General features: G+C 47.7%; 1 long non-coding RNA gene across 1 annotated transcript in view; it reads right to left on the bottom strand.

Annotated features, from left to right (window-relative positions):
• LOC308067314 overlaps positions 1 to 26,207 on the bottom strand; it is a 41,414-nt gene extending 15,207 nt beyond the window's left edge. Inside the window, exons 1-2 of the long non-coding RNA XR_013929525.1 lie at positions 2,535 to 26,207; positions 2,145 to 2,251 (exon numbers count right to left, since the gene is read on the bottom strand). This is a non-coding gene — a long non-coding RNA (uncharacterized lncRNA). The remainder of the gene's footprint in view (positions 1 to 2,144; positions 2,252 to 2,534) is intronic.
• Positions 26,208 to 26,604: the final 397 nt, after the last annotated feature.

Below are 26,604 nucleotides of genomic sequence, written 5' to 3'. Positions count from 1 at the left end.
GGCAATTTTATACCAGTTATCTCACTGATGTCACCCAAAGTTTTGGACAGACAAATCCAAAACCTGCTGGGTAACAAGTGAACCAGCAGAAGTCCTTGGGTTCTGCTCCTGCTGTGCCCCTTAAGAGTACACCCAAGCTCTCCAAAGATGCAGCATTTTCCTCCTGCAAGAGCAGGGCTGTGAGTTTTGGACCAGGATATGGGATATCTCTGGACTGAGGTATCTGCGAGCAGGGAAGTCAAGTAAATGTAAGATAGGCAAATTAATTCACTCAGGGCACAGCACCGTTATCAGCACAAATATTTTGACTCTGGACAAATTATTTGTTCATCAGCTTAAAAATGAAAACCTTTTGGCTTAAATCTTTGTGGGTGTTTAAAGAATATTTTTTTCTAAAGGGACCTCTGAGAGCAGGATGAACGTTCCCTGTCCCCTCCACTGTACATCCAAAAGTATGGCTTTGTGCAACACCTTGCCACAGAGAGACTCAAAAGAAAAAAAAAAGGAATGGCAAACAACCATGGGGACAGGGAGGCTGGAAGATGCAAGGAAAGTGTGGAAGTCATTGGCCTTGAAGAAAGGGAAATCTGCTGAATCCAAACAATCTCTGATGAATTAAAGAGGGATGTTGAACAACTCCTGGAAGAAAGCACTGGGTTAAGCCTCAGGAGATCTGAGTCATCACATATTAGTGCTCAAAGGGGACTAGAAACAGCATCGAGGTTAAGCCCTGTGTTTAGGAAGCACTCAGGAAAGTGGAAACAAATACCTGTAGGCGACTTTTGGGAAAACCAAAACAAAGCAAAAAAGGCTTTAAATGCAGAGATGACATGTGCCAAGGCTGTGCTATGGCAGAAACTATGTCAGGAAAGCCCATGAGATACATGCTCCCTGGAGGTGGCAATATCCTCCAGGAGTTTGGCTCCTCCACTGAGAGTTCTGTCTTCAGCTCCTCACAAGGAGTTAAAAGTTCTGCCATTCTTCACTCAGTGCTTTTGCTCTGGAGATCTGGCTGTAAATCGAGGCACACCGCTCACGCAGTTTACCTTGGCAGGCTATAAACATCCTACCGCTGGCTACAGGGTGTGGCCAAGTGCGCCCAGGCCTTTTCTGCACAGCTTCTCCATAGCCTCTAGAGGTTGGCATGGACAAATGGCCCAGCCTTGGAAAATATTACCACCTCCCAGAGAATGCTGGTTCTGAGCTGTACCCAAAGGAAGCCAGGCTGCACTCGGGGAAAACTTAATGAATGGCTGGGTGAAACTCCCTGGTCTCTACACACGGATAGAAGCAGAAAACTTAGTGTTTGAGACGTTCACCTGAGAATATTCCCTTACACCTTAGCCCCTACTCTATGCTTTCACCGGTACTTGCCTATATGCCACAAATACAGCGTCCCCTGATTTATATTTTTGGAGCGCTGGGCATGTGCGGATGTAGCATATTTACTTGCCTGTCTCTTCCACCAGACTATCCCCAAATACCTGGCAAGGCATTAACGGCTTGAGGCTCCAAGGTCCCGCAGCAGTATTTTCCTACCAAGTACTGCTTCTAACGAGAAGGACCCTGAAGCAGGTTTGAAGCCCCTTGGCCTTACTTCAGGCACACCCAAGCGCAGCTCCGCAAAGCCATCTGCCCAGATAGCTTCCTGAACCTCTCATGCAGAGGCCAAAGGCATTCTGTCCAGTTCTACGTCATGATCACACAGGGAATTACATATTGTTCTAAATATTAATTTTTTCCTCTGTATGCTACTGCAGATCTTAGCAAAACAATCGTGAGGGCTAAGCCACGGTGATTCTGCTGTGCACAATGTTATTGTGGAGTCCTTGCCAGCAGTCCCCACAGAACATTTCAACTTCACTTTAACCCACCATTGCTCCATCTGTATCTCTCAATGCATCTGCCACGCACATATAATGTGATTCAATTTGATCTCAGAGTTTTTCTACATGGGCCAGTAGATATCGGAGTCTGAGTATACGAGTTATTTTCAGCTTGTCTGTGACATCCAATTCCACCCACCAGGCTTGCAGAGATATATAAATTATGGAAGTGTCTAAAATAACAGGCCCCGAGGAAACATCTGTCACCTCCAGAAGCTTGTGAGGGAGGCAGATGAAGCATTCAACTCAGCAACTTACTGAATTTTCTTTTAGCTCCAAGAAAGCAGAGAGCAGCAAGTCTTTCTGACACAGCCCAGATGCCTTGGCAGTTAAGATTTTCACATTGCCTTCACACTGCATTTGACCTGTAAACGTAATGCAGAGATGCTCAGCAATTTGGATGACATTTGTGCCGCCTTCACCTTTACCTTCAAAAGGAATGGATTGCTTCAATTTCTTTTTGTTTCTGCCTATTTCTTTGCCAAAAATGACTGGCTGGTCAGCCCTTTGCACCCAGTCTCTTAATCAAAGGAACACAGAACTTGCTGTGCCAGAACCTACTGGTGGCTGGTCAGGTCCTGTATCCTGCCACCTCCTGTGCTAGTGAAGCATGTGGGCCAGAGACTTCCATATCCTACAGCTATGCACCTTTTTACATGAAAAATCAGGATGAGAGCTGAGAAGTTAATTTTCATTCTCTCTCTCCTCCCTTTTGAAGTGATCTCATTGTCTCTCATGGCCCCCAATGCCACTCATTCTTTGCTGCTCTTCGTAGTGGAGAAAACAGCAATGGAGCACTGGAAGAAGAAAAGTAAAAAGGCAAATTACACGGTACGGAGTGCTACTTATAGGGCGAACACTGGCAATCTGTGAAGCATGTACGTTTTGGAAAAAGAAAAGCAGAAGACAGATGGTGCTGCTCTCCTTCAGCTGGTAGAGGCAACCACTGGAGGCGAAGCAGGGGCTGGAGCGAGCAGGATCCACCTTGGCTCACCACACTCACCCGCCCCTGCCCCAGGCACCCATTCGACCTGCCCCGGACCCACAAACGGGGCAACGGGCAAACCTAGGCCCTTCCCACCCCACCTGCTAAGTATTTACGTTGCGGTGTGTGGAAGTGTGACAGGGCGGGCGGGACACCGGGCTCTGGCCCTGCCAACAGGCCAGACCCCCCAGGCCCGACCCCCCCCCCTGCCGGCAGCACCGCCGGCGCCGCCTCGGCTCGGCTCCCGGGGGCCGCCCACCGGCGGGCCGCCCACCGAGGACCCCTGCAGCCGGCCACAAAGCCAGGGCGCCCCAGCCTACCGCCGGCTCCCTCAGCCCCCGGGCCGCCATGAGGGGACGCACCGCCCCCGCCCGCCCTGACGCCGCGGAGGCGCTGCGCGCGCAGCCCCCGGCCCGGCCCGCGCCGGCGCTGCCCCCTGGCGGCGGGCGGGAGGTACTGCCGCCTCCGTGTCTGTGCCCGTGTCGGTGTCCGTGTTCCTGTCCCCGTCCATTTCCGTGTCCGTGTCTGCGCCGCGGGCGCTGGGCCACCGCCGAGGGTGTTTCGGCAGATGAAGCGAGGGACCCGCTCCCTGCAGGTGAAAGCAGGAGGATTCCCTCCCCCGGCTTATTTCACGGCCCCAGACGCCATCGGTGATTTTTGAGGAAAGTTTGCGCGATTTCTAGTAAAAATCCGATGGTATTTAACGTCATTTTAGTCAGAAAAAACCCCAAGAAACAAACACCACCAGCCCGGAGCCAACCCCCCTGGCGCTGCGGTACCCCATCACCGGAGGACGATGACCACCCCGAGGCGGGGGCTGCCCGCACCCCGCGCGGCCGCCAGGGGGCGCCGCCGCCGCGGCCAAGGCGGAAGAGGGCGGAGCCGCGGCCGCCGCCATCAGCTGGGGCCTGCCGCCCTGCGCGGCCGCGCCTCGGGGCGAGAGGGGCTCGGGTACCATCTTATTTTTGCACATATATAGTTTTTTTGTTTTTTTTTTTAATGAGGGGATCGGTCCTGTAAGGGTGCGCCGCCTGCATTAAGGCCGGGATGAGCGTTTTTCTCCTGAGCGCCCGAGGCGTTCAGCTCGGCGCCTGGGCATTAACCCCGCAGCAGGCCCGGGCCCGCCTGGGCCCCCCCAGCGGGGATCGCAGCCCCCCCAGAGGGGATCGCTCCCCCCCCAGCGGGGAGTGCTGCCCCCCCAGCGGGGATCGCTGCCCCCCCAGCGGGGAGTGCTGCCCCCCCAGCGGGGAGTGCTGCCCCGGCCCCCCCACCCCGGCCCCTCAGAGCAGCGCCGTGGTAGAGGAGGCCTCGAATGCTTGTCCAGGCCTAGGGACCGACTGCATCGCCAGCATAACATTTCCTGGTTTTACTAAGCCGTCCAAGAGGGGAGTTTTCCTTGGGGGATGGAGGGCAGAGGTGATGCTAAAGCTGCCTCTTGTAGTGAGGGGCTTTGCATAGATCCTACCCGTCTTCGTCTCACTGCACTGGTACGTGAGCACCAGCCTCATCCAGATGCCAAGACAGGTCCAAGATGTAAATCTGGAGGAAGATCTTGAAGGAAGAGAGAACCGTGGATGGCAATTAGCCATCCAAGCTGGCTGTTCCCTACTGAATAAAGCTGACTCTAACTCAGATGTCACAGCAGTTCATATGGTAGAGCTGGTTTTCACTGACAGCTTGGCTACTGACCGGTATGTTGTGAGCAGCGTGACATTTCATGCCAACTACAAACTCTGAGAGGCTGGGGAAAGACCTGGGCACTGAACCCCCAGTGGCTGTGGCTATACTGGTAGGAGTTGCTAGCTGGCAGCTGGCTCCAGTCTGTCCCCACCACCCTGGCAGCAAGGTGGCTGTGCAGTGAGAAGTGCTCGTGCTTACTGTGCGCCAGTATGTTGGTGGTGTCATGTCATCTGTTCCCTGCAGGAGCCTGGGGTTGCAGTGCAAAGGGATGGGATAAGCAAGGAATTAATTCTTTCCACTTTTGCAGCCTTCTGACTCATGTTCTGAATTCTGTGAAACACCTACCTTTTGCAAAACCACTGAGTATTTGAAACAAAATCCAAACAAAGCTAGGAAACAAAGGAGAAGTGCAGGGTTAACCCAGGTTAGCTCCCTGCCCTTGTAAAAACTGGGAATTATAAAGGGGTTCATAGCACTTGGCTAAAGCAAAAAACTCTGTACTCAAGAAGTGATCAAACTTATAACAGGTAGTAGATAATTATGAGAACATGGAAACTTTCACAGGCATTAATGTCCTTGCTAACAGCAGACCAAACTGGCAAATATATATATAAATTTGGCAAATTGATGTAAACGGTAGCAGATCACCTTAATCGGATAGAAGAAGGAGATGCATAAGGACATCCTTACAGATTCTTCACACGTGCAAGAGCTGATTGCCAGTGCCATTGCTGTGTCAGTATCTTTAATGTTTTATCTTTGATGTTGGCTCAGCACACTCTAGGACCTGCAGTTTCTGCATAGAAGCAGCTCCTTAGGCTGCCTCGGGCTGCCAAGCTGTCTCCAGGTCATGCAGAGGAAGGAACATCCACAGAAACATGAGTGGAAATCAGTGGAAAATCTATAAAGGGATGGTAACTTAGGGAAGGTCTGCTAGAAAAAGGGGTTCAAAATGTGCCAGTGAAGCGAGCATGCTAAGTTTGTGTATTGTATTTGGTAGGAAACTATAAAAGAAAATTGTCTGTGGACCAAAAGGACAGAAATACAAAAGATTATAAAAAGCATGTCAGGGCTGAGCTGTCTGCTTCACAGAGGGCATGGGCAGAGCTTTCCCAGCCACAAGGCACAACAGAGATGGCAGTGAGGTACAGCAAGCTGGGTATCAGACACGGAAGACTTCAGTCTGAAGTCTAAATCACGGGCATGTGAGCTGATGATGTGAAAGAGCGAGCCAGGAAGCTGCTCAGGAGCAGCTTGTCCTGGAGCAGTTCACCAAACATGCTACCCCTTTTAACAGATCTTCAGCAGTCACTTTCTCTCGCACATACAGCATGTGCTTATTTAAAAGGGGAAATATCTGGACAACTGGCCAGTTCTTCAAGAGCGGGCAACTAAGTTCAGACAAGTTATATACTGAATAAAGATGTAGATTCCACTGAGCTTCTAGTGACTGCAGATTTTGATTTGGTTAAGAAGGAGCCGAATCAGAGTCTGGAGAAATTTAGCACTGGAAGGTTTTTTTTCTGCCTACCACAACACCTGATTACTGTTTCTGATATTACCATCTGCTTTAATAAGCAAATTCCCTCAAACAGCAGTCAGCCCTAATAAATCATTCTTCTGTTCCCTTCTCCTTGGCCACATATCGCTTACTGTGCTAAGTGTTAAATGGCTCCTGGAAAGTGCGAAGAGGGTGTTGTGAAAGGGCTAAGCCGAGTTTCACAAACAATTTCCTGTACGGAGAAATACTCCCATTGCTAGGGTGGTGCCAGGAGCCCAGCAACAGTCTGGTTGAAGACCCTTGTTTTGACAAGGCTGGAGAACTGAACTTCACAGTTGCCTTCTTAAGATAATTTAAATGAGACATTTTTACCTTGTGGAAGTGAAGTTTTTTTGACTCGAACTGAAATAAACCCACTGGATACTTAGAAATATTTGATGAGATCAGTGTGTTCCCGCTAACCAGGTCAAATTCATCTGCTCTGCCTGCTCCACCAAAAACCACCTCAGCCAGCAATCTCAGCACTCGATAATTCTCAGAAGTGAAGAGCGGTTCCTGGAAGGATAGGGGAGGAAAGCCCCAGGCCCACTGTTCCCGACGTGAACTTGGCTTCTGAAGCCCCAGCCAAAGTCAAGAAGAAACCCAAAGCATCCATCCTGCAAAGAACCGCTGAGGCGCCAATGCCAATTCAAATGTTCCCCAACTAATCGCCGTTGTCTGGCCATGGGCAGAGAATAAAATGGACCGAAGTTTTTTATCTTCTCCAACAAATGGCAGCATGTTGGGGCCACCAACAAGCACTAGCCAGTGTATAAACTTCCACCTGCAAGTAGAGGAGAAGCTTCACCATATGAGAAGCTGCTTATTTGCAAGAACATTTCAGGAAGAGTAGACAGGGTGTTTTATGTGAAGCAGTTTCCCCAGGTGAACCAGCTCAGCCTGTGGTTGCAGCTTATTTATCTGCTTAACTGTTGGAAGATCTTGTCCTGTGTGCCCATGAATTGGGATCACAAGACACCTCTTTGCCCCCTTAGTCGCTGTCACATGGGAGATGTCTCGTTATGCTGGGCTGTGCCACGTGGATTTCATCCAGTAAGTGCTGGCATGGACTGGCTTCCAGCCTGAGTAAGCAGCCACTCTGTGACTAATGGGTAAAGTTACTTGTTTTAACTCTAACCCAAAAAGTTTGCAAAAAAAGCCCCATCTTCCATTAGTATTTATTTTGTTTCTTTTGTAGGGTGCTTCAGATGCTATGAATTTCTGCATAAAATGGATGAATTATCATGAACACTGAGGGCTGCTTTGCTAATTGTTTTAATTTTGCAATTAAATTTTTGCAATTAAATTACTGCAGGTTAGATGCTTGGTAATACATTTAAATCAGTCCAATGAATTGGTTTTTTATACTAACAACACATTTTGAAAGCACATGTTTCCCTTAAGAAGCATAGCATCTGTAACTGTTTTACTGAGCTATTTGTGTTCGGAAATGTGTGTATTACAAAAAAATGCCACAGAGCCTGTTATGTCCTATGTAGTATTTGCCGTGTAAGCTACTTATAAGGCAAGTTATTTATAAGGGAAGTCATTCATAAGGAAAGTTATTTATAAGGAAAAGCCAGGCTCGTTATCTCATTTTACAGTTGGAGCTGTTGTGACACGGGGACAGGTGAAATGGTTTCCCCAGTGTCATGGAATAAGTCCAGTGAGTCCCAGCTCCCGCTACCTGCCCATCCAGCCCTCTGCCTGCTGAGCCACACGCTCCTCCACGGAGCTATTTGGTCTTCTCCCCCCACTCCACAGCAAGGAGTTCAGTTTTGTTGCATCCTACCAGTTACAGTCAATTGCAGAGGACACAGCTTCCTAAGTAACGATGGATCTCCACAGAGCTTCCCAACTTCCCAACTTTTACTAGAACCCTATGTTCTAGTTTCAAGACCAATATACATCTGTTAATCCCATTTCATCCAAAAGAAAGGAGACATTAGTCACCAGATTTGGCCAGTGGAGGTTAGCAAACCTGTATTTGCCACTCACCATTGGCTATGTTTCCTTCTCCAGGTCAAGAAACGGGGTGAAAAACTCACTGGGTTCCAGAATTGTTCTGCGGTTTTGGTTGGTTTGTTTCCTCAATGAAATTCAAAGCTCTGGTATTTAAAGAAAGTGCAGCCAGCTCTAGGGAGAATTGAAAACGCGGAGGAAAAAATTGTCAATTTTTTTCCCCAGTTAAATCACAACAGAGACTAGCAGCTACTGAAACGCAAAATGTCCACATGGATATAAGCAGACAAGCAGAGACTGCCTGCACTGACAAGGGCTTAGGCACTTTATATTGCCTCTGGGAAGCCTCCTGGGATCTCCTCACCAAGATGTTCAGAAACAGCTCAACAGGAGAGGCCGGGAACATAATTCATGGCCTTTTTCCATCAGCTGCCACAGGGTTTCTCTGTAATTTGGCAGGTAGGAGGAAGCTGCTCTGCTTTCACTGTCAAATTAGATGTTGGTATCTGAGGGCTTTACAGCAAAATAAGTCATTTTGTCTTCATATCTGGGGTGGCACAGTTCAGTTGCGGCCACCCTGAGCAGGTGCCTTGAGCTTGTTTCCGTTGGCATCCTACATTTGCTGCCCACTGGCAGGCCTGACCATACCTACAGAATCCCCAGAAGAAGTTGGTCCCAACATGAAGAACACTGTGCACAGCCACCTTAGTAGCTCCACAACTTCGTTCCCTTATGCCTAAATACCAGGGCATCTTCCCCGGGTTTCTGTTTTGAAGCAGAAACCTCTTCTTGTCCCACTCCCAGCAGTCAGTGAGAACATTTCATCTCCACAAGCCAACGGTTACCACATCATTCTCTAGTCTTGCCCTTCTTAAACAAACCATCTTAACCTTTCTTCACAGGACGTGCTCTCAAAGCCTCTTCTTAGGTTTGCAGCTCCGCTGTGAAACCTTCAGTCGGTGTCTGGCCTTCCCCGTGCCAGGCAGAGCAAACCGGTCACTTGCTGTGTTGTGCACCCAGCTCCCCACAGTAGTTCTGCCTTTTTTCTGGAACAGCACCACACTGTTGACTCCTGTTCAGTTCATGGCTCACACCCCCAGCTGCCTTTCTGCAGTACTGCCGCCTGGCCACTTATTCCCCATTTTCTCTTTGTGCTTTTGATTTCCTCCTCTTAAATGTAGCACTTCGCACTTTTCTTTACTGAGTTGTTGATTTTCTCCAATTTAGCAAGATCATTTTGAATTCTCAGTCCATCCACCAAACTGTTTGCATCCTCTCCCAGCTAGATGATGTCTGCAGATTTTATGAGTACTCTTTATTCCCTCATCACAGGTTGTTAATGAAAATACTGCATAAAATGGATTCCACGCAGATGTTGGAAGGACCCTGTTCAAAAATTCCTCTAAGTCTGACAGAGAACAATTGTTAACTGGGTTTTAAAGCTATTTTTTTAACCAGTCACGCACCTACTTTTTTAGGATTTCATCTAAACTATATTTTCTTTGTTTGCTTAGGAGAATGTCATCTGGAATGGTGTCAAATCCTTGTAAGAATCAAGATGTATGACAACTGCTACTTCCTGCTTACCTGCGAGGAAAGGTGTATAAAGCCCACACTGACCTGAGCTGAGAAAGGTATTTTTGTACAGGCTTGAACTGCTTTATCAGTTTCCAATCTTCAGTTCAATCACCACAATTTTGTGTGTAGCCATAGCCCGAGTAATTGTCTCCAGTATCTCAGTGATTAAAGCTCATTCAAAATTCCAGCAAGCTTCAATAAAACATTTTCCTCCCTCACTAGGACAATATATATAGTTAGAGATCAGGGATTTTTTTGTAATTCCAAATTCAGTGAGGGAGAAGTTGGCACTAATACACATGCAGTCGTGAAAAACTCCTTTGTAAAACCACAAAGATGTAGGTAGGTTATTGAAGATATTTCCTGCTTTGTAAAATCCACATTCAAGGAAGCACAGTGATGCGTGCTAATAGTTGTGTATCCCATCAGTCTAATGATTTTAATTTATGTACTGTTCTGCACTACTATGAAATTCCTGATGCAATCAGTATCATTGCAAGAAAGTAAAGCTGTTCTTACAGATGAGTTACAAATCCTCATTAGCCATCAGATGTTACATTAGACAAGCGTTTGCTATATCCTCAATATATTATGCACTTCTTAGTGCTATTTGTTGGTCACCTCTGTACTTAATAACCTCCATCACCCCAGTATCTAAGCAACTTGATCCCGCAGACCCTTGTGTGAAATAGTGGCCCACCTCTCAGAACTGCTTTTCTTTTTAGGGAAACTAGTACTCCATCTGAAGGAATGAATGGTTATGATTCTGTAATATTGAAAGTGACTAATCCGGTGTTGTAAATGGGATAAAGGGAAATGGAATGTATTTTGAGAACAAACAGTAATCATTGACACAGTAATTTGCATCCCTAGATGTTATAATAATGACTAAGTATCCCTTCCCCTTGTTTGCATAAGGAAGAGTAGGCAGAGAAATCCAGTGATTTGGCTAGCACACCACCAGCAAGCCACTGAAAAAGAGATCTGAGCATAGATCGCTTGTCTTGCGGCTTGTTTTCCTGTTCTCTGCTGCACGCTTCACATACAGCGTTACAAAAGGTGTGATCCCTTCCAGTACTGAAGCCTCTTTAAGGGCTTCACTAGGTCATGCCAGAAATAGCCAACAAGGGTTGGGCAAGACTTGTGGCGGATTTGAGAGAGACGGGGCAGATTTGAGAGAGACGGGGCACAGTCATCACCTTCGGCAGAGCTGGTGTCAATGGGTGACTTGGGATTCCTGACAATTTACGTATTATTAAGTGCCAACAGCCTCAATCTGTGCTGTCTTGCTGATGGAGCTAACGTATTTTTGCTGCCTAAGGAAACTTTCTGCTCTTCAGAAATTGATTGCAATTGTACAGACCAGAGTGTATTCAGTGACCCTTCTGCTTCATGACCAACTTATGTGGATTTAAATGGGGAGTACTCGCTACGAGTGGATCCTAAAGGTGTATTTGTACAGTGAGCAGCTCTGCACAAACATTTCTAGACTGGCAGTCCCCAGGAAGTCAGAACCACTGCATCAGAGGGATGGAGTGTTCGCAAGCTGAAAAGCAAATATGTTTAATGTCTTAATTTTTTTAGAAGAAAATTAAGCACCTGAGGTACAATTTGCTTTGTACTAAATAAAAGGAGTGCAAAATACCATCAGTAGGACTGGTGATAGCATTCTAAATTGTCTTTGAATTTCACCCTGGCTGCATACTACAGGACCAGGGCAAATAGCAGTTAATACAACCTTTACTTAGCTTCTCCTGGCAAATACAAAGTAAAGGGCGAGGCAGTCTCACACTGACATATGGCCAGATATAGGCAAGACGTACCTAGAAAAGGTAATCAATTTTTATCATAACTATTTATTTTCATGTGGTTGTGAGTCCGAAGAGAAGAGCAAAATGGGTAGATCACACAGACTTCACAGTCCGAGAATATGATAATCATTAATGAGGGTCAGTCTTGCACTTCTTTCTAGTTCACGTACCTAAACACTGAGGTTAGGCTTTTACCAAATATACAAGGTGAGAGTTATCGGGAGCGTGTAGGGTTCAGTTATGGGAAGCAAAGGGCAGAGGAGCAGAATATCTGGCTGCTGGACATCTCTCAGGCCAAAGAGGAGTACCAGAGCTGGTGAAAGGCAGGCTCTCCTGCCAGAGGCATCATCCTGGCCCATCTGTGGGCACGCAAGTTCATGTGTTCCAGGTTTGGTGAAAGAAAACAAAAACAAAACCCCCAACCAGTTATTAACCCCCCTGCCTGACAACTTTGCAGGTGTGCTGTACCCTCCTACTACTCTTCGCCTTTGCCTTACAGCAAAAGTGCTGCCAGGGTTGTGAGGTCTCTCTGTGCAAATAACCCCGCTGTGCTGTGGGTTGATTGGCACCCTTTGGGCACCACTGCAAGAAAGATGAAGAAATATTTGTTTACATTTGAATAGGAGATCGGAAACTCGGTGATTCTGACTCATTGCCACAGCGCCAGATAACTAGGAACACCCTTATCTTTTCTACTGCGTTTTCCAGCTGTTTGGTCCCGCCCCCCCCCAATCTGAGTGTTTTTGTGACTTTTATTTCTTCTCTCTAGTTTTGTCTCCCTGGTCTCATTTCCCTCATTTCCCTTCCTTTTCTTTCTTCCTACACACTTTGCTTCCTTTTCAGCTTTCCACATTCTTGTCAAGTTCTCATTGTAAATCCTTCTTTTCAGGCTTGTCTCTCTCACAGGCTATCCCAGGCCTGTCTTCCACAAGGAGGAGAGACGGAGACATTCAGGCGGGAGTGGGGCATCGCAGGAAGGGAAAGCTGGGGGGCAGGGGAGTTGCAAGCGAGCAAGGAAGAGGGTGGGGGGAGAGGAAGGCAGGAAGGGACACTCATCCAGGCAGGAACAAGGAGAGGAAAGAAAAGTGTCAAGGAAGGATGGAGGGAAAGAGATGGGAAGCTAGGGGAGAGGAAGGGGAAGTAGGAGGATGTGAAAGAGAATGTGCATTAGGAGGCAGGAGAGAAGGGAGATTTCATGGAGAGGAGTAATTAAAGGTAGAATTACACTTGCAATGAGGAAAGCACTTAGGGCTGGAAGGGAAAGAAAGCGGGAAAAGAAGGAATGAAAGAAAAAAGAAATTCAAATCCTAAAATAGGTGAGTCTATGAGAAATAAAAGGAGCTAGAAAAAAAAAAAAAAGACAACAGTAATCCTAAAACATAGCATGGAAAAAGGTGAAGACTGTTTGAATCTTGGGGGAAGACAGAAATATGGGAGGAAAGGAGAAAAGCTGTGGAGTATTTCAGAATTCCTCCCTACAACAGCTCTAAACTGAATCTTTATAAAAATATTACAACAATATGAACACACACTTTCTTAAGCATGTAAATGTTTTCAAGCACACTCAGTCACTTTTCCTAGTCCCAGCCCTTACTGCCCTTACTTCAGAGTAAAATCCTTGACCTACTGTAGAGCCCTTCCTTATACAAAGGTCATCATGTAAAGCCAAACACTTGTTACTGAAACAGCAGCAGGGAGGCAAGAAGATCCCTCCAAGTGTAAAACCCATTATCCTCCCCATTACTTAACATAATTTGTCCCAGGCAGCAAGTCAAATCCTCCAAATATTCACCGCAGTGAGGGATAGGGAGTGAGGGACTCACTTTTCGGGTGGGTTTCAGAGTCTGGTTCTCTCTCTTTGTTCTCACTTTCTCCCTGGTTATGTTGTTTTTCTTTCATCTTTCCCTTTCACGTTTTTCAGCCCGATTTTACTTTCTGCTGCTGTTCTCAAACAACTCGGTTTCAGATTGTATTTTCCTCATTTTCCTCACCCACCCTACTCGGATGCCCTCTGGAGGTACTTTTGCTGCCTATGCCTCCTCTTCATCTCTCTCCCTCTCCAGGTGCCCACCTCTAGAAGCCACCTCCTACCTGCCCCTGCCAATGCATGTGCCCCGCACGTGTCACTGGGACTATGTACTCTCCCTGATAAGCTCATGCAGCTTCCCTGGGTGCCTTCAGTATTTCGTTCCTTCTCATCAAAGGGAAATATCTAAAACATTACAGTTCCTCTCTGAACACCAGTAGAAAGGACTATGCCCCTCCACCATGTGCGGGCCCATCACACATCTATTCTCTACTCACTTTCAACACCTGACCTTATGGTCTTTGGTCCCCTCTGCTTCATATTCAAACAGGCCTAATCTCTTTTGACCTTCTGTTCTGATCCAAATATTTGATCTGAATTAGGAAAAGTTCAGGTTCCTTTTTCTCTTTTTACCCTGTTATGGCTAGCGAGCCTTCCCCCACCCTGGGGTCTCTGCCTTGCTTTTGAACTGGGACAACGGTAAAGCTGGAAGACCAGGAGCCAGGCAGGAATGGCAGTGCCTCACCATGAAACTTTCTGAGCCTCACCAGCTGACTTTCTGAACCTCATCAGGAAACCTTCTGATCCTCACCAGGAAACTTTCTGAACCTCACCAGGAAACCTGAGCCTCACCAGGACACTTTCTGAACCTCACCATAGCTTGCGGAGCAAGCCCCCACCTTGGACTGCAGCAGGGGGACTAATGCACAGCGACCACCCTCTTGGTTTTGACCACGGAGGTGCTTGCCATACCCAAGAGTGCTGCTCAGCCCAGTGTTTCCCACCAGACCCTGCCACTAGGTCTGAGCGTGGACATGGGAAACCTGTATAAATTTGGACTTGGATATTTTCCTCCACTCCTCCCATCAACTGCATAAAGGTTGCCAGAAGTACTGTGTGGAGCAGGGGTTTCACAGGAGATGAAGGCACAATGGTATCCTCCCAAATTAAGAAGCCAGTGACGCAGTGGAGATGCTGCTCAGCACCATGTGTGCCTTCCAGCTGAGCTGCCTGGTACCCTCCCAAATCCAAACACCCAGAGACCTCCAGGCTCTGCTCTTCTGACACCCACCATACTCAAGTATCCTGGCACCACCATGGAGGTGCTCTTGGGCAACCTCACCTCCATGAACCGAGGTTCTCCAGTCCCCTCTGTATCCCGCACTCCTGCACTCAAAAAACTGGTGTGCCTCGAGCTAGCTCCCCATCCAGATGGTTGCATCCTGACCCTCAATATTCCTCTATCAAGGCAAATGGACTGAGGTCCAGAGACCTGCCCAAATGCGGAGTGTCCCCTCAGAATCAATGCACGGTGTGAATCCAAGGTGTCAGTGCCAAACTGAGATGTCCCACATCACCCCAAATGGAGGCTTAAGGGATGCTTCTGAACTGTGGCAGTCTGGGGTCTCTTTCTTGAGGCATCATTGCCATCATCATATCCCTGGGACTGAGGAACCTCTGCTGGTCTCAAACAAAGCAGCTCAGTCCCCTTGTAATTGAGGTGACCAGTCCTCACCTTAAAATGCTGAGGAGGCAGCCCCCAAATTACTCTCTTCTGAGCCCCATCACATGGGAGCACCCTGGACCACTCCAGATGCAGGTGTAACCCCCAGGCACCCCCCTGCCCCAGCCCACACACTGTTGAGATATCCCCGACCCCCACAGACGAAAGTGTCACAGGGACCTTCCTCACTCCTCCCCACCTGCAGCCTCCTCAGAGTGACACAACCCGAGATGCCCCCGCTGAGGCCAACAGAAAGGAGCTTCCCCGCACGCACTGCGCTGTGGCGGGGGGAACGCAGCAGCCAGCAGTTGTAGGGGATCCTCATTACTGTATTGGGGTTCTGCTTCCAGGGGGAGATAAGGCCCACATCTGAGCCATCCTAAGGTGGCACGCTGTGTTCCCGCACGAGTGTCTCTCCTCTGCAGATGTTCAGCTCAGGGTTAGGGTTGCCACTAGCAGCAAGGCAGGGAACGGCAAAGGGCACCTTTTCGCACCGCATGCAGTTTCAGACTGAGATAAGGGCTGGAGCGCGTTAGTGCCAATGCTGTATATTATGTTTTCAGGGGTGGAAATAGTTTTTTCCTTAACTGCTTGCACAGTGCCCCAAACCCGTGATTCTCATCTGAATCAGGTGTTGGTGCTGCTGTGCCGTGACAAGCGTTGTACAGCTGGGACAATCCCACCTTGCAGTGGAGAATCCCCCTGCTTCCCAGCACAAGCTCCTGTGCCTGTATCATTTCAAAGCACATCAAGGGGGCAGCTGCATCTCGAGCCAGAGGATGCAAAATGACACTATTGTTTATCTATCTAATCACACCATTTTAGCCTCAACACTGAAACAAAGAAGAAGCCTCTGAACTTTTCAGATGCATAGCAAGGGAAGCAGGACAGGCTGGCCTCAGAGGCAGATTCCCCACCAAGCAGTTCACACCAGCAACCAAAGGAAGAGAGACATTGAGCTAGGAAGCCAAAAATCAGCAAAAAAAAATCTCTGCTGCTTCTGCAGCTGCCTGATGGTGAAAAAGAGCCATCTCGATGCCAGAAGGAGATAATCCACTGACAGCCGGTTATGCTAGTGAAGATAAATAAACACAAGCTATTCGATCCCCTCTGAGGACTCCACTGTAGAAGGGGTGTACCTTCCTATCCCTTAGCTCTTTACAAATAGCTGAGAAACATTTGTTTCTGGGAAATAATTAATTTTTTTCAGTTCTGGATGAAAGCAGAATTGCTGAGGGCGTGGCAGGCTGGAAATGGTCTTTTAGCACCTTTATGTATTTTGACATTTTCCTTTAATTTTTCCCTAAATCTGTAGAGGTGGCATTTCTTCTCCATGAGGGTAGGCAGAGTTTGAGGTCTCTCATTTTATCCATCAAGGTTAATATTCCTCATACAGTCTTCTTATCTTTGCCAGGAGGGATTCGCTAAATAATTTTAAACTTTTGAGTGAATTCCCCAGAAACAGCCATTGATATAATTACTCACTGGCCCTGTAAATTCAGTTTTGCTTGTACTGGAGCCCTAGAAAGCAGCAAGCATCCCATGCAAGAGAGGGAAGACATGGTTCACGTGAAACTAGGGAGTTAAAAATACATCTTACAAGTCTCAGTATTATATTTAGTAGTGCTGTCGTTGCCATGGTCTAAGGATAAAGAAGGGCAGTCTTGAAGGTAAGATTATTATGAGATCAATCACTATCTCCAGAAAACACTAACCAGCTTTTAGGCACACAAGCCTTTCTTTAGGTCCAAACTGGAAGCTGCAATTTGCATATAGATATTTGTAAAGAGAACTTGATTATTGTTATAATATGCATAGCTTCCTCTCTGAAGTGCTGTCGCATGGGACATTTCACCTCCCCAGCCTCAGATGTCCCCTCAGGAACAAGGGATCCACTTGCTCCTCTAAGTTCACATGGTGCAGGGAGAAGGGTTTGGGAAGAGGGGTGACTTTTCCATCCCTGCAAGGAACATCTGAGGTGGAAATGAAGCAGCCTCTGCAGTTCCTAGTGGTGATCCCTTTCCTCTAGTGCAGCTCAGCAGAAACAGTAAAACTTCATACACATTTGCCAAGCCGTTTACAAACAGATGTCCTCATGCCTGGAAATAAAACCTCAAGAAGTGTTTAACAAATACGCAGATGCGGTGCTTAGGGACACAGTTTAGGGGTGGGCTTGGCAGTGCTGGGGTAATGGCTGGGCTTGATGATTTTAAAGGTCTTTTCCAACCTCAACGATTCAATAATTCTATGATTCTAAGACTGTGATGCTTTCTGAACTCTTCCCTCTCCTCTTCCTAATTCTCCTTCTCCTTCTTCTTCTTCTTCTTCTTCTTCTTCTTCTTCTTCCTCCTCCTCCTCTGCGTAGCAGTGGCCCCTACTGGAAGCTGCGGGGTGGATGGACACTGCTCTCCATCTGTCCAGAGAAGAGGCTGACTGGGATGGCAGCGTGCTGGTGGGCAGCAGCAAATCCACCGCAGGGGCCCGGCAGAGCCACACTGGGCACTGGGCTCCACCAGCATCCCCCCGGGCTGTCTCCCAGCCAGCTCCTGCCTGCACCAGCTGCCTGTGAACAGTATTTCAAGTGGCAGAGAGCAAGGATGCTGTTTTGGTTTAGTAGGAATGTGTAGCCCATTTCCTCCACAGCCATCGAGCAGCCCCCTTATGTGATTCCCGTTTGAACAGTGTGTTTTTATTAAAAGATAAACTGCCTCTCATTCCAATAAATGTGATATGAATGACAATGCAAGGCCTGTTTTCATTCTCAGAAGAAAAAAACCCCAACCTACGGTACAAGAAGTTTCACTCTATTCAAATAAAGAGCAAAGTCTATACCATTGGCACATGTGAATTGAGAAGAAGCCTCTTGCACTGATTTTTTTTTCCTTCTCCACCAAAATATTTCTACTTCCTTTATTCCTGAACTCATAAAAGTGACAATACTGACGGAGACCAAAGATGTGTCTTTCTCAGATAATGTCCCAACTCGGGTACTAAAGGAGGACTGTAAGAAACGGGGTCCAACCAGAAGGATTTTCTTGCTGGTAGCCTCTGGCATTCAGTGGTAAAAAGGCTTGCTGAGTCAGATGTTGCACCCTTCAGTGGACTTGTTTCATGCCTTTCTGAACCTGTTTATACTTTCAGGCTCCATGAAATCTTGCAGCAATGAGTTCCAAATGTAATTATGCATGGAGCAAAAAAGTATTGGCTTCTTGTTTGTTTTAATCGTTGTCTAATCATTTCACTTGGTGCCACTCACTCTTGCATCTTGAGGAACAGTGAGCGTGAGCTCGCTATTCTCCTCCTCCCTGCCGCTCTCCATCTAGCAGCCCTCTTCATGTTCCCTCTCAGTTTTCTCTTATTTCAGCTGAAAAGTCCTAGTTCCCATGGGTTTTTTTATTCCCTATCCCTTCTGCTGCCTTTCTAGTTCTACCACAACTTCTTTGACACAACATCATTCAGCTTGCTCTGATGGGTTGGGCATGCAATGGCTTTGTAAATGGGCAAAATACAAGCTCCCGTGGAATTGTATAGACTTTATATAGATTAACTTCCAAGTCCTTCTTTAACTACCTGGCTGACGGCAAGCACAAAGCTGATGCTTTCAGGAGCCCCACTGATATTGCCAGTGAGACTAAGGTGACCTGCAACTTTGCAATGTTTTCAAGCTATCGTAGGTTTTTACTCAAATTCACTATGGTGTTTCCAAGTCCACTGTGAGAAAAATTAATCAAATTATGTCATGTTTCCACTTGATGGCCTAATAGAGTTTTGAAAGAAACAGCCTTTTCATTCTGTCCCTCCTAGTGAGAGAAAAATATGTTTGTGCTTATGCGTACTACTCCCATAGGGAAGCAATACCAATGAGATTTGTGAATATATTGGCATTATCTAACTGTCTTTTAGCTGAAAAGCGTAATGTTGGTGTATGTTACTGTTATTAATCAATTTTGAACACAAAGAATGCACAAACAGGCTTAATTGCTGAACTCCCTAACTCTTGAGTGATATATTTTGCAACTTGCCTATCACTCAAACAACAGAAGACTTGAGTGGAAGATATTAAAATCAATTATAAATAAAATATCTGTGTAGACCTCTCTCTACATACACGTGCCTCTGAATTTACGATGCCGTAGCTGTATTGGAAGACATGACTAAGTAAAAAGGGCATCATCTCGCTGTGCAGGCACCTTCCATGTCCATCAGTACTGACTCTTTTTTGATGTTTACTTTGCCCCTTCCCAGGCTGTTGAGAACACAGCCAATTCACCTCCGGATTACCTGAGAAAGCGGCAAGGTGAGATAATGCAGCCAAAGCAGAAGCCCAGAAATAGCCAGACCTGCCCAGGAAGCTCAGAGAAGAGGGTGCCACACCGTCAGGAAGGATTGGTGACTCTGGGGACTGTGGAGGGCAGGAGGTCACAGCTCCCCAGAAGATGCGATGCTGTGTGGCACAGTGCTGCGTGAGCACGGCAGCGCTCCCATGAGCCCACACTAGTTCAGCATACTCACCTCGGGGGGCATCTGCACCCTAGATACACTTAATCCCAGATAATCTAGAGTTGACTAACACTATTTATTGTTAGGCCGTGAAAACCCACTCTGAATCCCTGCACTGGCACTGACCTCTCTGTCTACTGAGTCATTGTTAACTCTTTCATTCTCACACACATAGCCAGGCACAGCTCCGCTCCTGGATCCCCCTTCCCCATCCCTCCTTCAAAACAGCTGTTTCAGAGCTCCTCTGCCCTCCCCTCTCCCCGTGCCTATGCTGGGCTACTCTGCGGCACAGTGAAGTCAGAACAACACATAATAAATACACAGGAACCCAGTAGTCTGATACTTCCCAAAAGCTTACTACTTCTGCATGGCTCCTAAACACCAATACTCTTCTTGCTGCATCATTCTATACGAGAAGATGCTGCTCAGCTGATAGTCCCAAACTGGCAGCTCAGATATACACCTAGTTAAATACTTAAAGGGAACTGAATTGCTTTCTAGGTGCTCCATCCACTCAAACCCCAGGCTCTTTATGTATCTAGCGATAGGGAAGGACTTGGGGACCAAATTTATGCAAATATTTTTGAAAACCACAATCAGTATTTATACTTGAAGTACTTAACATCCTGAAGTTATCATTATTACCTAGTTTTCCTAAGGCACCTGCGTTCCCTGCCTCTCCCCTGTAGTGATCTTTTACATTTTATGTTCCTCAGGCCAGGCTCTGCTTCATCACATCTCTCCTGCGAGGTGCTAGAATGACCACTAACACCCAAGAGAACTAAAAAGACGTGACGTCCTGTTTACCGCTGTTACATCGCTTACAGGAATGGACTTCTTTTGTGGACACTGTTTGCCACAATGTCCAATTTCTGTGCATGTGGCAGAAGGTCTACCTGTTGAGATGTCTATATGCCTGCATTACAACCTGGCAGTGAGTTGTCATGGTCTGTGGCTTGTGCCCTTGGTGTACCACTCTGCACTTGTATTTACTTATCAGGTTAGTGACACACCAAAAGGTTCCATTACAAAAGCTGTCATTTCCTTTCAGTGGGTCCTTGAAAACTTGCTCAGTGGTTTCATTGACATCCACAGCTTTCTAATTCTACTAAACTTTCTCCCCTCCAAGCTCCTCAAAAATAAAAGTGAGACAATTCTGGTAAAGGGTATTTTGATGAAGACTAGATATCCCTGATCACTAGTGGTCCAACAGTCTCCAGCTGCAAAATCTAGCGGGGTGACCAACGTTACAAAAAATCAGCCTGAATTAGGGAACGTTATGTTGTTTAACAAAAAGGGCGATGAGCCAAAAAGAGCTTCTTTTACCTGATAATGGAGCTGCAATTGCTCCTCGGATACTTCATACCACTGGCTTAAAAATGAGAAACTGTTCCCTGGACCGTTTGCATCTTGGCACGCAATTTCTAGCTCATTGTGATTCTAAACAGTGTACAGGATCCGTAAGCGTGCTTAGTCAGCCTGGCCAGCCACCTGAGAGCCATGAGCAATGTCCCCTTTATGATTGCTCACATCTACTTAAAGAGAAAAGATAAAAAAAGGGCAAGGAAACCCATTCCTCTCGATTCCCAGAGACAGTATCGATGCTCAGATCTTCCTTCAATCTGGAAGCGGCCAGACCACCAGCCTCTCTGAAAGCAGATGCACCTTCAGAAGCAGAGAGCAATGGCTTGTGAAGGGTAAGAGACACTCTGCCCCCCGTGCCCCCTCCCCACCCCCCCAAACTGCAGATGTGACACAGAATTACTGCTTGAAATAGTCAGCATTTTGCTAGAGGTCAGATCAGATAAAGAGCTGCCAGCCTTCCTGACTTTACATACGGAAACCTTAAGATGACTGAAACCCTAAGAAGGGAGCCAAGGAAGAAGAGCTCTGGGAGCTGCTGGCAGGTACAAGATGATGGTGGGTCCCCACAGGCCCCCCCTGCTCTCTGATGCAACAGGCCAGGCCACCCCCTCTGAGCTAGAGCCCTCTGCTTTCTGTACACCATAACCAGTATTGCTGGTAAGCAAACCAGTAAGCAATCAGGGGAAGAGAAAGCAAGACGGAGTCATCCCTTCTAGGCTGACCTGGGAAGAGCTCGCATCCCCGGTGAAATCCCGCTACAGACATGATGCTGTGCTGCACTGACAGGCGTCCTCTGGCTCTGCTGCTGGGGGGCAGCCTGGAGAACATGAATTTTGCAAAAGGAACGGGGCAGCCCGAAGGCTGAACTACCTTTCCTGGAATATAGATCCCAGGCAGTGAGCTCCTATGACTGTTTTTAGCTCACCCAGTCAACTGTTGCCTCCCAGGCAGAGCATCAGAAGAGCTGAGATTTGCAGCTGCACTGCTCCCAGCTGGACCGACCGACAGCTGCCAAAGCCAAGAAGTCCTTTCAGATGGGCCAGGGGTAAGCAGGGGTCTGTTGCAGTGGCTGCTGTAAGCAACAGCTCCTGTGTAAGGCAATAACCCGTGGCCGAAGTCGGAGGTGGCTGTGTTAAGCAATGCAGTTTGTGCTTAGGCTGATGCCCTTAATGGCGAGTGTCTCATGTTTTCAGGCTCCGGCCCCAACTGGTAGGCTAAACCGTCTGCTTAATTTTCCTTATCATCTGGGAGTGAGTGATGCCCTATCCTTCCCTGACCCTGGGAAGAGGAAAATATTTGCTTGTAGAAGGAGCTCTCTGCCTGGATCCTGCTGGAGAGATAACCCCGTGTTCAAACACCGATGAGAAAAACAGGCAGGTTCCCGACTGTTTTCATAGGCTGGGGCATGTCTTGCCTGAAATGGTCTTACGGCTTTCTCTTTTAAGCATGGCTGCACAGGCTATCTCCCCTCTTATTTGCAGCCACCTAGCATCCCTGCCAAAAGCACGGTGAAAACCAGCAATAGGCAACTTACTGACTCTTGGGTTAGTTTTTAAGGTAGTTTTGTTGCTGAAAATCAGGGGAAGAGAAAGCGTGCTGTGTGGCTGCTCTGCTGTCACCTCTGTCCGTGACCTGTAGCTTAGGAGTCTTTGCGCTTGCTGCTAATTCCTTTTAACGTGAGTAGCTACAAGACTGTTTCTGCATGTTAACTAATGTCTTCTTCTCGGGTTGTGCTTCGAGCCTTCTCAGCAAACGGCTCTGTGAGATGGCTACAGCACAACTAGCACGTTATGATGTAACTTGTTATTTTGAACACTTGGTGCAGCAATTGTCAGTAATAACAACTGATTACTCTTAAGATGCCCCTGCATTAATACTTTACACCGACTGTGCTCCTTTCTCTGAAATTCACCCAAACTGACAAAATAACAGAAACGTTGTCGAGCAGCTGCTTGCAAGTTCTCACTAGAAGCTGGATGAATTGTGTGGGTTTTCCACTAACTTTGGAAAGACTTCAGATTTGCCTTGTACTTGTAAGCGCTCTTAGGAAACAAACTTGGCAAAGGGGAGTGGGTGAGCATCCAGGGTGATGCGATCAAGCAGAAAGTGGAAAATCTGGACAAATGGAACTACGGCTTTTGGCAAGGAGCAGATTTGGAGGCAGAGGTGCGGAGGGCAACTTCGTGCACGAAGACTCAGAAAGTGAAGAAGGGAATTTTTTCCCCCTAGGCTTCTAGCAGGATTTCCTTTCACTGCAAGGAAAGCATGCTAGGTATCTCTGTCTGAAGCCAACAAACGGACCCAGCCAGTTTATTCAAGCATTGAGCTGTGCCTCTGATGGTGCCATTGCTCCCAGTTGCATACATGAAATGACTTCTAATGCTGCTGGAAGGTAAATGCTACACGTACACCTCTGGAGGCCCTTTTAGCTGACATGGAAGTGAAGCTCAGTAGCATGGAGGTTGGGACCACTCCTTTTCACCATCGCAAGTCTGAGAAAAGGAGTAGCATATATGCGCCATTTTTAAAGGAGAAACTCTCAGCTGGTCTGTGATCATCAGGATCTGTGGCTTAAACTGCAGAGTTCAGGGTATAAAACGGTCTGAGCCACTCTACCTGGCTTGACCCAGGTGAAAAACACTGTGGGTAGTGTGCACCGAACGAATATAGCCAGAATCATGAGATACCCATCACTGTCTGAGTTCTAAGACGAACCATGTAACATTTCTTTGCACATCTACGGTAACAGCTAATGATTATTTTTTTCTTTGAACTTTGTCCAGAGTTCATCTCTAAAACAAACTTTAGTCAAACTGTGTGTATTGACTCCTCAGCAGAATAAACACACCGAATCTCTAATAACGCTTAATCACTCGTTCTAGCTTCTTTTAACTTGCTTGTTAGCCAGAAAGATAAAAACCAGTGAAATAAGCAGGCTTTACTAGGTATTTATTTTTTCTGGTGCCTCTATCAAAAACTCTGAAGGACAAAAGCAACTCTGGTCTGATTGTTTTCAGAGTAAGCTGAGCCCCTCTTCTTGCTTCAAACCCTAACTGAAGCTAAAATTAAAATCCAGGCTGTCATCTGCATTGTAACACTTGGCCTCAGCAGCTTGAACTGCTGGTAGTAAAACTTCTGCATGGAGAGGGGAAAAAAAAATATCTGAGTACCGGGGCTGGGATTTTTGGAGGGGTTTAAAAATTGGTTATGGACTTGAGACTGGAGGGCTGAGAGGAGGGAGGGGGCTGGACAGTGCCCCAGCCCCAGGAGAAATCTCAGTAAACTAATGTGCAGATCTGACAGTAATCGACCTGATCCCGGTGCTACTTGATGCATTGAATGGCTGTAGAGAAGGGAAGTAGAAAGAAGTCTAAAAAGCAAATATACATTTATTAAAAATAGTGTAGTACCTTTATTATACTAACCATAACACTTCTTGTCACAGTTGGACATGTTAGAAAACCTGCTGTGATGGCTGTTAGAATTTTTGGTAGTCCTATGCACATGACCTTATCTGTTAACCCATGAACTGTGCACCTATCAGGAACGATTTGATAAGCACCCCAGTATTTTCTGTGTTTTTATTTTTTTAGTACTCCATCAACCCTGCTGTTCAGAATCATATCCAGCTTGGGGGGTGTGAGGGGTGTGTGGAGGGGTGGGAGAAAAAGAGAGAAAAAAAAAAGGGGAGGAGGGTATACGAGGGACTGCCTCAAAAAGAAAAAGCCAAATAATGTGACATTATATATAGTAAAAAAAAAGGTACTTTTGGATGCCTCTATTTGCTTCATACCTTTTCCTTTTTGTGCCTTGAAGGTTTGTGTCTTCAAGCTCATATCTACAAACCCACAGGCTAGAAACTTAATTAAAAAAATATAAACCCAAGTTTCTTGCATAATTGTGTGAGTCCAGAAGCTACAGCTTTAAGAAAGGCACCAAATGTTGTAAAGTTCACAATTAAATCACACAGAACTTGGCAACCGACTGATGGAAAAAAAGTGGGAAATTAACAGTAATTAAATAAACAATGGTTCAGTAGCCCAGTTTTTTGACAGTTGAGAGGGAACCTTGCTGTAAATCCCCGCTCACGTTGAGCACACCAGAATCCTCCAGATGATAAAACTCTGCATTACTGCCCAATTACGACGAGTCCCTGAGTTACTCATCATGACTGCTTTATGGATTTAGTTTCACAACATAATAATGAGTTCATCGTGGCTTCCTGAAGCATCTGCAGAGATAATGCAAACACTTACTTTTCTTCCCAACTTGTGAACATTTTGAAGAAATAAAGCGATGCGAGAGGCTATTAAAAAAAATCGGTTTTGCATTGCATCAAACGCCGTCTTTCTGTGAGAGCTCATGCAAATCCCACAGCGTCCAGAACAAGTCCCACTGCTTTAGCAATGGTGGCTCTGATAGAAAGGCGAGGTTTTCAGTATTTCTGACACTCTGGAGACTCTCAGGAGCCGGAGATGCGCAGGAGGTGCATGCCATGCCTGTAAACTTAAGCTAGTTTATTGCAGATAAGGACTGGTCCTGCGTGGGTTGGCTGCTCGGCTTTGGGCAACCCATTGCGCCGGGGCTGGAAACTGGGGGGGGGGACACGACGACACACGATGGCCCCCCAGCTGCCTTCTCACACGCACCCAGGAACATACGCAAGGCTGAGGAGCCTCGCACCCCTGGTCCTGTTGTTCGCGAGTTGAATTCACGTTTATTTGCCTTTCATGTCAGCGGGCACCGCAGAAAACGTTCGAATTTGTGATATGCAACTTCATTGCTTTGAACCTGCCTATGAAACTTTTTTTTTTTGGTGCTTTTGGGAGGGGAAATAAATAAATAAATAAATAAAAAGTAAAAGGCAGGGAAAGCTGATGTGCTGCTGATCCCCGCTGGTTGCGCGAAAGCAAATGGCAGCATCCCCCGTCACTGGAGTAGTAAGTTAATAAATAAATAAGCAAAGCCCGTTGCACGAAGGCGGAACGCAGCGGCGGAGGCCGGCGGAGAGGAGGAGGAGGAGGGGGAAGAGGAGGAGGAGGAGGAGGAGGAGGGCGAGCCCTGCCCGGCCGCTCGGGGTCTGTGCGGGTAACATGGCAGGGCCGGCGGGGCGCGGGGGGTGCCGGGCCGCCCGGCCGCGCTGCAGCAGCAAAGCCCCTTGCATGGGGATGAGGATGGGGATGGGGATGAGGATGCCGCGCTTCCTCACCCCCCCCACCCTCTCGCCCCCCTCCCCCCCCCCCCCCGCCGCAGCGGCAGCTTCCTGCCCCCCCCCCTGTTGCATCAACTTCCTGTGCGGGGCCCCGCGCGCCTCCTCCCGCCCGCCCCAGCTTCCTGCGCGCGGCCCCGCGCCCGCGCGCCCGCGCGCGCCGCCCCCGCCGAGCCCCGCGCGCCGGCCGGCCGGGGGGAGGGGAGGCGGCGGGATCAGGCGGAGGCGGGGGGGGGGGGGGGGGGGGCAGCGCTCCGGTAGCCAGCAACCCCAACCCCACCCCGGCCATCGGCCTCCTCATGCCCTGCCTGAGCCCCCCGGGCCCCCCGCGGCGCCGCCGGCAGCGGCGGGGCTGGCCGGTGCCCCCCGGTGGCGCGGCCGGCGGGGCCGCTCCGGCAGAGTTTGGTGCCCTACTTCACTCTACTTTAGTTTCACTCACTTTACATCCGGGCTTTTTCCCTAGGCAATGGGAGCCGCAGCACAGCCCGTTCCTTAGGCAAAGGGAAATAAATTCGCCGCACCGACACGTCAAGTAGTCCCCCCTCAGCAGAAACGCCG

The sequence above is a fragment of the Falco punctatus genome (assembly GCF_963210335.1).
Source record: "Falco punctatus genome assembly, chromosome: 7".
NCBI classification, from domain to species: domain Eukaryota; kingdom Metazoa; phylum Chordata; class Aves; order Falconiformes; family Falconidae; genus Falco; species Falco punctatus.
This window is presented reverse-complemented; position numbering and strand designations above follow the sequence as displayed.